The sequence below is a fragment of the Apteryx mantelli genome, chromosome 1 (assembly GCF_036417845.1).
Source record: "Apteryx mantelli isolate bAptMan1 chromosome 1, bAptMan1.hap1, whole genome shotgun sequence".
NCBI classification, from domain to species: Eukaryota; Metazoa; Chordata; class Aves; order Apterygiformes; family Apterygidae; genus Apteryx; species Apteryx mantelli.
In genome coordinates this window covers 73371217-73384229 of record NC_089978.1, presented here as the reverse complement: position 1 = coordinate 73384229, position 13013 = coordinate 73371217, and the positions used below count along the sequence as shown (strand labels likewise).

Below are 13013 nucleotides of genomic sequence, written 5' to 3'. Positions count from 1 at the left end.
GGCAAGAAAGGGTGCTCCAAGTCTCTCACTAAAGCTATCTGCTCTCCTTCTATCTAACAAATCTTTGGAGTCAGACTGAATTCCCTCTTCCCGCTCCCAAATCACAAACACACATGAAACTCCATCTCTCCCCCTTTTCCAGATAGGAGGGGTTTCAAAACCACCTGTCCTATAACTCTTTAAAATTCTTTAAATTTAAAGTCAAGACTGTGCTCTTGGTCTGGAATGTTGACAGCATTCATTTATTTTAATAATATCATTTCTTACATATCTTCCTCCAGTTCAAATGAGTTCCTCTTCCATAAAATAGTACTTGTGAATGCTCTGCAACATGATTATAGCAGCAAATCTCTCTCAATTCCTCAGTGGAAGGGAGGGGAGAGGGGGTACAACAAAAAAAAACAAACAAAAAAATACCGTTCACAGGACAGGATAAGGAATGAAGGGAATTTATTAAAACATTTCTGCAAGACACGCTTGACAAGGCAAATTTCTGCAAGCACATCAATAAGACACTCTCTATTCTGAATTCTTATCTTGCAGTTCAAGTGTCAGCCGCTCTAACACTGAAACTTATACAGTTGTTCCACCACCATTACCCCAACACGGTTTTCCACTGCACCAGGGCTGCTGCTCAAAAAAGCAAGCTTCTGAAAGCAAGCTTTCACCAGATAAAGACTAGGATCATCTGACTTTTTCCATAGAAACTAACCAAAAAGTGTGAAAAACAAAGTCTAAATTTCTGCTAGCAAAATATTCATTCAACAAAGAGACCAACATTTCCTGGAGATGCTGCATTCACGTCCTCCCTTATTCTTACTCTCAACTCATATGCATGAGCAAAACTGAATTTTTCCAGACTCCTCTAATATCCCCCCACAACTATTTTATCTTCTGCTAGAAATTTCTCCACAGCCCACTTTTCCAAATAAAATCTCACTGCAATAAGCAAATGATTTCAAAACTCAACACTTGGCTATGGGTGCTACATTACATTCCTTTTCATCTAGAAATGTTATGTACTCTTGCACTGATGAGCTGTTTTACCCTCACACAATTATGGACACTTTTCTTCCTTCTTCTCACCAGATAACAATAAAATGCATCAACAAATGTGAAAGAGAAATAACAGTCGCCAAATAATTTCCAAACACTGAGACATGCTTTTGGGATTAGTATCTGTACTAGAACCAAGATTAAATAAAAAAAACAGGCTTAAAACCACACAGGTCTGTAATTTGGAAGTTTACCTACTGAGTTCTCATTCCTTCTGGATAAACACAAATAAAAATCTGTATTTGTACTGACAGTTTCAATAAGAGTGGCTATGATATCATTGTTTCATATATGAGTTGAGAGCCACACAAAATATTTAGCGTTTGGCAGCTTCTTACAGTACTTTAGTACCTTGACTTGTATTCAAGAGCTACACCCCACAACTCTGTTATGGGCAACCTTAAAACAGAAGGAAAACAGCTCCTTCACTGTGTAAATCAGATCTTAGAGAGAGGAGTTAGAATAAACTAGTAGTGTTATCAATCCTGCATTATGCCTCAGTGACTGGCCTTTTAAGAAAATGTGTACAGGAATACTGGGAAGCGGGGAGAAGTGTATGAGAAGAGGGGCAAGATACAATCCCGCAGCTCATCGACGACTAGAAGCAAGCATATAGAAATTCACTGATTATCTTAAGGTGGGGGTGCAAGGTGGACGCATCCATTTCCCTCTCCCCCAGACCTCACAGAGAACTTGCAAGAGAGGAAGAAAACCCCTTTTCCTTTCCTAGACGGTAGAACCTGTGAATGCTTCAAGTGACTAATACCAAGCATTTTTAGTTTGTTTTTGTTCTTAAGCTTCTTGTTGAAAATTAAGCCCTGAGGAACAGGTCTTAGACTGAAGTGCTGTTTGATGCTTTGCTCCTGCTTCTCCAGTGTATAATACATTTAATTTCAAAAACCTCAAATGCGAAACCAAGTGTTATTCCCATAAAAGTAAGTAGTACTGTTTTATTGCATCAAATGCTGCTCTCATCTTTTGTTACACTTATTTTTAAGGACTCTACAGAATCAGCCGGATTACTGACTAGGATGCAGAGATGCCCAGCTTCCACTTGCCAGAGCTGTTAGTCTGGCCTGTGGCCTGCTTGGCCAGTTTCCTACCATTGCTTGCCTCTGTATCTCCTAAACCACTGCCAGGGAGCAGGCTGCAAACAACAAACACCCTATGAATTTCTCTGCTGCCACCTTTTTTCCTGAGGAACACAGAGCAGCTGTTCCTTGCACAACTGGGCATAAGCCCTGCACACACACGGGACACCTTCATTTTGGCCACTTGATGCTGTAATACCAGTTACATGGGAGAAGGGTTACAGCTTATAGCTCTCAAGACTTCCATAAGTTTCAGTAACCCAATGCGGTCAGAGAGTACCTTATATCAGCAGTGCATCCAGAGTGGCTAAAGTACAAGTCATCGTGAAAGAATGCAAATTTTCATTATTCCACTGACAGTAAATTCAAGTTCTGAAGAACACAACTGTCAAAAACTTGCTTACAAGCTAGTTTTAAAACTAGTTTTATAAACATATATATAGAAGGTCTGTAGTTCTAGTTAAAATGTTTAAGTAAAACTAAGGATGTCACACCCTTTTCTTTGGAGGTAAATGTTTCAGCTTATTGAAGCACCCTGACCTTCACCATCATAAAACACTATCCTAGCAACAGAGGAACAGATCTTTCCAGACCCTACAGAAATCCAGGGCTGGAAGAGCATGCCACTGAGTAACCTTCAGAGAGAACTAAAAAAAGAAAACTAATAGTTACTGACTGTTTAATCTTGAAAGACAAATTCAGAGACCAAATGTAAAGAGAAGTCTAACCCTCAGTTCAACAGCATTTTTTTGGCTGATATGTGATAACCTGGGAATTAACGGTATGAGACAATTCAACTTATCAGGGAATGCTCTAAGCACCCATGGACAAAGAACTTTTGATTTTGGTGCAAAAATAGAGAACTCAAAGTCAGGCTCTTGGGAAAATCTGGTTCCCCCCAACCACCTGCTGCTTCAGGCAAAGAATCTCTCTGACACACTAAAAATAAATAAATAAAAAATAAATAAATAAAATCACACTACAGAAATTTATAGGCCAGTGGGAAGAGGTGAAGCAAGGGACCACAGGGATGAGAAGTGGTAAAGGCAAATGCAAGGACTCAGAGTAGAGGGAAAAACAGTGTGAGTAGCAATGACAGTAGGAAGGTACCTACTGGAAGGATTGAGCATTTAGCTGCTGAATCAAAAAGCAAGAGAGGGATCACTTAAGTGAAGGGGGGGGGGGGAAAGAGTGTGATAGAACAGGTAGAAAGTGAGCTGCACAGAGTCTCTATTATGGGGAACAACTGAGAGAGGAGGACATATGAAAGAGCCTCCAAAATAAGGAAAGATGAGATGAGAGCTGCAGGGAATCCCCGAAACAAAAAAAAAAAGGGGGGGGGGAAGGGGAAGGGGCATCAGCTTAAACCCAGAAGACTGCAAGGAGCCTATGATGTTTTCAAATGAGACCAACAAACTTAAAACAAGGAAAATAAAAATATAATTTTAAATATTTCTACCTGTATGCATGGTATTCTATGCTTTATATCACTGCTGCCTTAAAAATAAGCAACAGGACAAGTTCATTTTCTCAGTCCACTTAGTCCACTTCTCAGTCTCCACTTAGTACAATTCAAGCTTTGCTACCACAGTGTAAACAGTAATTGCAAGCCCAGATTAATTAACCACGTTATTAGAAACAGAATTCCACAGCAAATATATCATACTTTAAGTATTTTCTATTCTGTGAAATCACCATTAGCAAAGTTACCCAGAATGCCTCTTCAGCACACAGAATGTCATTCAGCAGGTATAAAATGAGATGAACTGCATGTATGATCTCCTCTTGTTCATAAAAATGAAGTATTTCAGCAAGCAGAATTGCTGTTTTTTAAATATCATTAGCCATTAATCATTTGAATTTTATGTTATACGGTATACATCAAGAACACTACTGGAAATACAGAAGTTTATAGTTTTAACTGTATTTCTATTTTACACTGGTGATTCTAACATGAACAATGAATCATTTAAAGTTCCTTCAAAACCTCCAAAGCAGGGTTGTCTTCCCAGCAATTACCAAATGGAGGAACAAATCTTCAACTGATTTTATACCAGTTTCCCACGCCCAGCAACGACCTATGCCGACACTGGCCTTCGTTCCCGATTCGGCGAAGCACACAGTCGAGGCTGCCGAGGGGCCGAGCTGCAAAGCGCGGAGGGTGCACCTCAGGCACCCAACGGCAGGGGAGGCTCCAGGAAGAGTTTGCAAGCAGAAGATAACAACAGCTCCTTTGTGGGGCAAGACCGAGCTGTATGGGCAGCGAGAGCACGGAGCGACGCGGTAACGCCAGCCTCGGCTGCTCTGCTAATCTGTTTCCTCCTTCAGGAGGGTTTTGGATTATTAAACCACCACCCCTGTGCCAGCACAGCCTTATCACGCTACACAGTGCAGGCACCAGAGCGGCTCACAGCCGACACACCTCAAAAAACTCAAGCTGACTCTCCCTGATGCAGGCTTTTATATACAATATTTATCTCACCATCAAACGCTTTCAGCCACTCAAGATATGCTTTCTTTAATGTAACTTAACTGCATAAGCGATCTTAAAGAGTTTCTAAAGATCATATTCTAAATTATATCAGCAGTCCCAGTGGAAAATCAATTTTTTTAACAGAAATTGATTTAATGTAGGGATATGTTTCCCTAGTAACCCAAGAAACAGGGCCTCAATACCCAGTCCTGCCAGTGCTGTTCCATTCAGCACTGGTCAAGACACTTACATTTGTTCACTGAGTATTTTGACGGCAATTCCCCAACACACTTGGGCACAAGCTTAATCTTAGGTCTGTTTCCAGCTTTGAGTGAATTTTCATAAAAAAGGGGTTTTGTCTCAGAAAAACTGACACACAGGATGAGAAGACAAAGTTCATACTGGCTATTAAACCACAAACCTCCTTCCACCAGGAAAAGTGTGATCATCTCTTTGTTTTTACTGAACTGAATTTTTACATACTGAGGAAAGCTGTGTAGTGCTCTCTATGACAAGGAATCCCTGTAGATTGCAGCCATAAAGCATACCACAAAGGCCATTTGTGGGCCACAAAAGATACCGTTAATTTCGACAAACCTGAGTTGCGTCTGAGGCTATCACCAAGGCTGGAAAAATTAACAGACAAGTGACTCAATTATCTGTTTTGAGATTATTAGTAAATAAAAGCATGCTTGTATTTTCATGCAAAAAATTACAATGAGTACAAATAGGAAAAAACATAAAAAATATAGTTAAAATTGAAAAAAAAGATAGTGTCTCTAAGATTACTTAATATATTGCAGAACTGATTTTCCCTGAATTAACACAGTGAAAATATTTTTGGGGTATACTAGTGGGTTGGGGGGGGCAGGGAGAGGAGGAAAGTATTCTTCTGCTCGCAAATACAATTTAGAAAATATTATACAACTGGCATAAGAAATAAAGGGCAGCATTCTATAAATTTGATCATTATACTAAACTCCATGAATATTTTTTAAGTAAAGCTAAAAGCAGCATTCAAAGGCTTAAAATAAACACTTCAGGCACCTGGGATAATTGACATAAATAAATAAGTGTTTTTTTTTCTGCTTTGGAAAAAGGAACTTGGACATGTACTCAGTACATACCTTTCCCTCTCTTAATCACTTTTATAATCAAAACTTCACATGAAACTAACTCATATGAAACATCACTAATAGTTAATATTTTCCTTTAGGTTTAACTCCTCAAAAAATCCATTAACAACTGCATCATGCTGACCCACAGAAAAATACCAGGAAATATTCTGATACAGCATTACAGATAGTTCCACCAAGTTAAAGAAAAAAGAAAAAAAAAACACAACAAATTTCAAGTGAACAAGAAGGTCAATTTTTCAGAAGCCATGAGCACTAAAGTCCCCAATCTTACACTGTGAGGAGTGCATTTCAGTAGCAGTGTTTTGCGTACCTTTACAGACTAGGCCCTGCACCAAATACTGTGGCACCATAACAACCGACCTCTGACCTCAGTTTGGCAAGCCTGGTGAACACTGAAAGACTGCGATCAACTCTCCTTTATACCTTTTTAACACAGATCTTGTCAAACAATCTCCCTTCTGTACACACACATATCACTGAATGACCTAAATAGCATGTGCCATAAAGGCATAAGAAAGGCAGACTTGTTCTCAAAACCTTATTATACTACTAAAGAAAATTTCCCCAAATATTTTATCTAAACATGTATCACTAAAACACAAAAAACCCCACCTCTGCTTAGCGCACATATTGTAATCACTTTACAGAATATTTCATTGTGAAAATACAAGATGAGACCCATTTTTTTAATTCAAAGACAACGTAAGTGAATGAGTAACAAGTTGGAAAGTACAGAATATGACTACATGCAATATCATGTTTTAAAATAGTTTAAACACTGTTAGGATAGCGTTGCAGCACCTGTAATATTGCAATAACTGTGAGAACAATATTAGACTTCGTCTGCAATTTCATACTAATTTCCTTGCAGAAATGAGAGAAAGATTTAAACAAAAAAAATGTATGGCTGCATCCATACAGTTATCTTGGGGGGGTGGGGGGAGTGGTAGGGGGCACAACAAAAAAGCTAGCTTTCACAGCTAGATAAAAGATGACTTTGCAGATCTCAATAACCACATACTAATTTACCCCATAGAACTCAAACACTCAACAAAATTGTATGAGGAAACATTATTTTCTGCAGTTTGGTGAAGTTTAAAGAACACATTTGCAGTATAATTTGTGAATATTTACTCTGTGACCAAGTGCATTTCCTTTCCAAAGGGCAAAATATTTAGTATGTCTGATCCAACAAAGCATTTCAAGTATTGGCTTTAACGAAGCCACACCTATGTGTTAATTCCCTTTTTGGAAAGGGATCGGAACACTCCATGTTTTGCAGAATCAGATCTTCACCAAGTTGATTATATTCCATCAGAAACATGCATCATGGTATAAACGTGCACATAAGGACAGGAAAGATGCTAAATATATGAATAATGAAATTAGATTTCATTTTGTTACTGAAATGAAATGTTGCCTAATCAGACATTTAAAAAGTATTCTGGGTTCCCATACTTAAGAAAAAGAACCCTGAGATTCCAAATACAGAGAAGATTCTTCCTCTCCTCTCAGTGGACTAACATATATTTATTGGCTTTTGGGGAAGTATAGAGAACAATGTTTTCTTTTCTTTCTTTTCTTTTCTTCTTAAGTCCTTGTTTCAAAGGGTAGAAAATTCTTCCATAAGCCATGTGTCACAGAAATATTTCAACAAATTAAGAGTACTCTAACTCCAGACTCCAGCTTTCAAATATATATTTCCTTGACCAAAATAATGTTTTTTATGGCAAGTTTAACTATTATAAAAAAAGGACAAGAAAAACTATATTGTCTATGTCATGACTTTATAAAGTCTCACTAAATTTCCAAATTATAATTTTATTAAGTTTGAATTGAGTGCTCTCAGAACATGTGGTCCCTCAAAATTACTGCAAAGAGAACAATTACAAGAAGCCCATAAGTAGCAAAAACTGTCATATGAACTACAGTTTTTTGTTTTGTGGATTTTTTTTTTTTTACGTGTTTGAAATAAATACAAAATGTGGACCACAGTAAAACATAAGCTTAATTCTGAGCAAAAAAAATTAGAGCCGTTCTACTTTGATTAAGTCCATAGCTTGATTAATCACTGGCCTTAGGATTATGTATTAATTTTGTATTTAAGAGACCTCTCAAGAAACTTTTAATTTTGTCCGCTACCTACATGACATATAAAAAGTATTCGAAAACTTACTGGACTCTTCACTCCAGAAAATTACCACATACTATTTCTCACCATTAGTCTCTAAATACAAATACAGAATGTTCAGGTTATATTCTGACCTCTTGAAAAGGCTAGGGTTATAAACGAGTATTTAAATATAATGGAAAAATATCAAATGATTTGAAAAAGTGCTGAGAAAGGCCATTGAAACATCTTAAGTTTGCTATCCTAGTATTTCAGAATTTCCTGCTCTAGCTTGAAGGAAACCAAATCACTGGCAAAACCATAAGCAGACGTTTAAATTTAAAGACTGGACTGCATTAGCTATCATTTTTAATTCTAACTGGTTCACCTGCATATTATTAAAGTCTAATTTAAGCATCTGGTAACACTTCACTGAACAGGCTTTTAACAGAACCCTCAGCAAAATAAAGATACATGAGGACTTCATACATTGCTTTCCATCTGAAGGCTACAAACTGTCAATAATTAACCATCATAACTTTCTTCTGAAGAAGGTACAAATTTTTTATTTTATGAACCAAGAACTCAAGTAAGAAATAATAAATTTGCCTGTTAAAGACAGGAATAAAACTAAGATTCCCAGTTTCCTGTTCTGTGCTGCAGTGACTAGCATGTTCATTCAGTGCTCTGCCTTTTCTTTTTCTTTTTTAGCAGGATCATAATGAGGTTTCATTTTATTAAAAATTTCTGTTAATAAAGTCTCTGCTAAACCACAGGGATCAACTACAGTTACTGGACACAGACAACAGGGTATGTGGATTAACAAAGAAGGAGATAGCTAGACTCTATCACACAATGAATTGCATGGAAAACATCAGCTTCATTAGACTACTTCAGGTCTTCACAGCCAGTCCAGAAAGGTACTCTAAATACCCTGAATTTACACTGAGTGTAATACTAAATGCAATACTAAACATAAGAAAAAAGCCCAGGCATACAAAACTTCTTTACTTTCAATACCTTATAAACTATTACACAGGTTTTTAGAAAAATCAATGAACACTATTGAGCCTGCTGCACCACAGGCTATGAATGACTGCTATTCCTCTATACCCCTCCCTACCACAGAGCCTTCAGGGAAAAAAGTCCAAAACCAAAGCAGTAGATAACAAGAGGTAGTAGCCAAAAAACAGCTGTAGCAATATCCAGTGCTTAATTAATAATCTGACCCTATTCATTTTTTAAAAAGCAAGAGCTAAAACCGATTTGTCTCAGATCACTGAAGGAAGAAACTTTACTATTTAATAATCTATCCAGCAGTTTAAAAATAATTGCAAGTATTGCACCACATGAAAGCATAAACCAAACAATACATCCAGTTAACTCCTTATCTTTAGTTACAAGAATGAGGACTGAATCACTTACCTTTGGCACACTGTTAAAAGGATTCAGGCAGTGAAAGGCAGGACTCTCTAACCAAGTTATGTATACAAGTATCTGAAACAAACAAACAACACATATTTCAGTTTTATCACTAAACTGAGATGATGATCTTTATCTAGGTAATTCAGATTTCCTAATGTCAAACTCTCCTAGGAAATTTTGAAAGGAAGGCAAAATTGCTTTGATTTGATCCACCTTTTTAGGATAAAAAGAATTCTTCTTTGTATTTAACTTTTCTTGATGAATACAGACAAAATATTGGTATTTTGTTTGTTGTTTTTTTTTTTGTGTGTGGGGGGGCAATTTAACTGGGGACCATCCAGACTGTCTAGGAGAAAACCAAAATCAACAACAAAACTAGCCGTCACCACCTAAGAGAGAAATCAGCCAGTAAACTGAACTACAAATTCAAGCCAGTTTAAAAAAAGACATTTAAAAAAGCACAGTTATGTAATATTCCCTTCACCCTTACATTAATAAGCTTAACTTATATATATGTCCTTAGATAAAAGGAAAATGCCATTACACCTGGAAAACTGAGGTACATTAGAAACAGCACAGCCAGCACTTTGAGGGACATGATTATTTCCATCCACAAGGCATGAGCCACTGGCCTCCACCTGGATGCTGCATCTAGTTTTGGGCCTCCTGACACAAGAGTGACGAAATAAGAGCGAGTCCGAAGGAGGCCACGAAGGTGGTGGGAGGGCTGGAGAAGGCTGGGAGAAGAAATAAGGTGGCATTCAGCAACTCCCCACTGCCAAGGGCGTGCGTGGGAGGCGGCCACGCAGACAGGCTCACCTCCACGGTGTACGGCAAAAAGACAGCAGGAAAAGGAGAGATTTGCACAAAGGGAAATTCTATCTGGATGCAAAGAAGGAAGAAAATTCTTCTGAGCTTCTTTTTGTGACGTAACCCTTGGCTCAAAAATGAAACATTACAACTTTTATTCAACTGAAGCCACTCATGTACAAGTATTTCTGACCAAAATCTTCTCAGAACAGTTTCAAATCAGTTGCTATATTTAGAAAAGCATCCTGTGAGGCAACTCCATGAAAAAGAGCCATTCATCTAATAAACCAGTGCATTATAATGAAGGAAATGCAGATTATCTACACTTCAGTAAAAGTATTATAAATACCTTAGACATTTAAAAGCAAGATTTAGACTTCCACCCTTTAACAAATGGGGTGACAGAACTACAAAAGACACAGTTGGACAAACATTTTAGCCAGAACTGTGACAGGAGAGAGAGAATCGCTGCTCCTCAGTTCCCCCGGCTGCTCAGCCCTGCCCCAGCAGCTGCCAGGTAAACCCAACCAGCACTAACACCTAAAAATACGCAAGGAAAAGAGCGGAAGAAGGGAAATTGGGAAGAAACAGAAGAGTTTTCTGAGCCAGTTCACTGCATGAATGAAAATACACCTGTGACAGCAGAGAGCAGATGGGACTAGAGAAGAGCCTATCCCCTCCTCTTTTTCTTTTTGTGAGAAAGTGCTAGTCAAAATGCCTGTTACAAGGCATTACAAAACATTTGCCCTGTTAAAAGGCCTGCTTCAAGTTCAGAGTTTTCAGTAGATACAGACTGCAGGCACAACTACACTTTGCTGAATCAATTCTTCTACCCAGTTAAAGACCATAACTATATTCTCAGTGAAAATGACTCTACATTCTACATTACAGGACAGTTCTACGGTAAATGGAAAGGATACCTCAAGAAATTAAGCAACATTAAAGCCCTGAGGGAGGGCAGATCTGTTTCTCTACTGGCTAAATGTTTTGTAGTACATTTCTCTTCTAGCAACAATACAAGGAAATTTTGAATAATATGGGGGGAAGTCAGAAGGAAAATAAAAATCAGTTTTTTTGTTGCAAGACCTTCTTCTAAACAGTACTATTGTTCCCATCCTACTTCACAAAATCTAAATCATCTACTGACCGTTAACATCCTTCAGTAAAGTATTATGCCAAGCTTCTGACTCTGTTTTGTTGATATTGGTTGTTTTTTTTTTTTTTAAAGAAAAACTCGTTTTCACAAAGGCATATTAATGATATCTTGTCATTGAAATTGAGCAGAAAAACAGTATTGCTAATCATCAATACCTGAAAAATAAATCTTAGCATTTATTAGTCAATTGGTGAGGAAGTATTGTTGGGGAGAATAAAAGTCCAAATTCCATCTAAACACATAAGATAAAGACTTGTATTTATTTCAGTAAAAGAACTCTAACTTCATTTTGTACAGCAAGAAAGGTTTCATTTTCACAGCTCAATTAACATACATTAACAACAACTCAGAACATTAAAGCTGACAGTGCAAAAAATCACAGGAAAAAAATACACACAAAAAAACTCATTCCTACCCACAGTTTGATAGTAAAATTGAAATAAAACACAAATGAACAGACACAGATGCACAAAATGTAGCCTGGCTTCTGTTTCCTCTGGGCTCAATTCTGTTGCATTTCTACTTTTCTCCTGTCACCTTGCTATGGAATAGCCAAAAGATGTTTTCTCCTACGAGTAGAGTCGTATTGAGAATCCTCCCCCGCAGAACACGACTCAATTTCCATCACACCTCCCCACAGCTAACAGGCCACACTGTGACTAGGGAAGTGACTCAAACTCCGGATGGAAACCTGGACCTCAGAGAAGTAGGTTATATGTTAAATATGTTCAGTGAAACAACATTCAATTCTAGAAGTTCAAAATCTTTCTCATACTACAGTAAACGGAAGCATCAGTTAAGACTGGAGACTATCTGCCACTGAGTCAAAGGTCTTGCACTGTGGGCATTTTTTTTTTAATTATATTTTAATTTTAAGCAGTCAGAACTCTAGAAGGCTATATTTCATAATAAAGACAGGATGGGGCATGAAAACCCTGAGAGTATAGAACAATCCCCCTAAACCTCCAAAAGGTTTAGAACATTTACGGTAAACACTTACTGTCCACACAAAAGATAAATCAGTGCAACACTAGAGAATTTATAAAAAACAAAAAAAGTTACCAAGTTTTTTTAAAAGGCAGCAAGCCACTGCCATAGCTGCCAAACAGAGTTGGACTGGAATCATATCCAATAGTATCAGTGCCTAATACCAGTTCCATTTGGTGTTATGTACATCTGTACTATCTCAGTTTTAATACTAATACATTCACAGCCGCAACAGTGTCAATGTTAATACATGCAATATGTCAAAGTTCCTTACAAATGAACTATCAGCTGATGCTAATATTCATTATGAGATCCAGAACAGAGGAATAGGAGAAGACAATAAGGAATAAGAAATACAGAGTATAGGAATCAGACGAAAAGGTGATTACAAACATGCAAGGTAGAAAGACACATTCATCCACTTTCAAACTGCAATCTCAGTCTGTCTCATTTGTTTTTCTAGACCAAAATCTTCAGGACACAAGGATTATTTAAGTCTCAGAATCAAAAACACTTTTGAACAGTCAAACAGCTTAAAAATAGGAGTTTGAATTTGTGCCTGAACAAAAGCACTATGAAAAAATATCAATAAACACCTTATATGTAACTGTAACAGAGGAAACTGTAGACCTTGTTAAAATAATCTTTAAAGATTACAACTGTAAGATATTAGAGCTCTTGTAATGATTATTTCAAAAGTAACATTGAAAGTTATTAACCGCCTTTTTTCCATTAACAGTTCTAAAATCTGCCCCATTTATTTATC

General features: G+C 37.4%; 1 protein-coding gene across 5 annotated transcripts in view; it reads right to left on the bottom strand.

Moving 5' to 3' along the window:
- The window catches only part of NCK2 (NCK adaptor protein 2), a 91620-nt gene that overhangs the window by 49945 nt on the left and 28662 nt on the right, over positions 1-13013 (bottom strand). For all 5 annotated transcript variants that reach the window (XR_010883960.1, XM_067294995.1, XM_067294974.1 and 2 more), the window contains one exon: positions 9295-9366. The gene's annotated coding sequence lies outside the window, so the exon portion shown is untranslated. The remainder of the gene's footprint in view (positions 1-9294; positions 9367-13013) is intronic.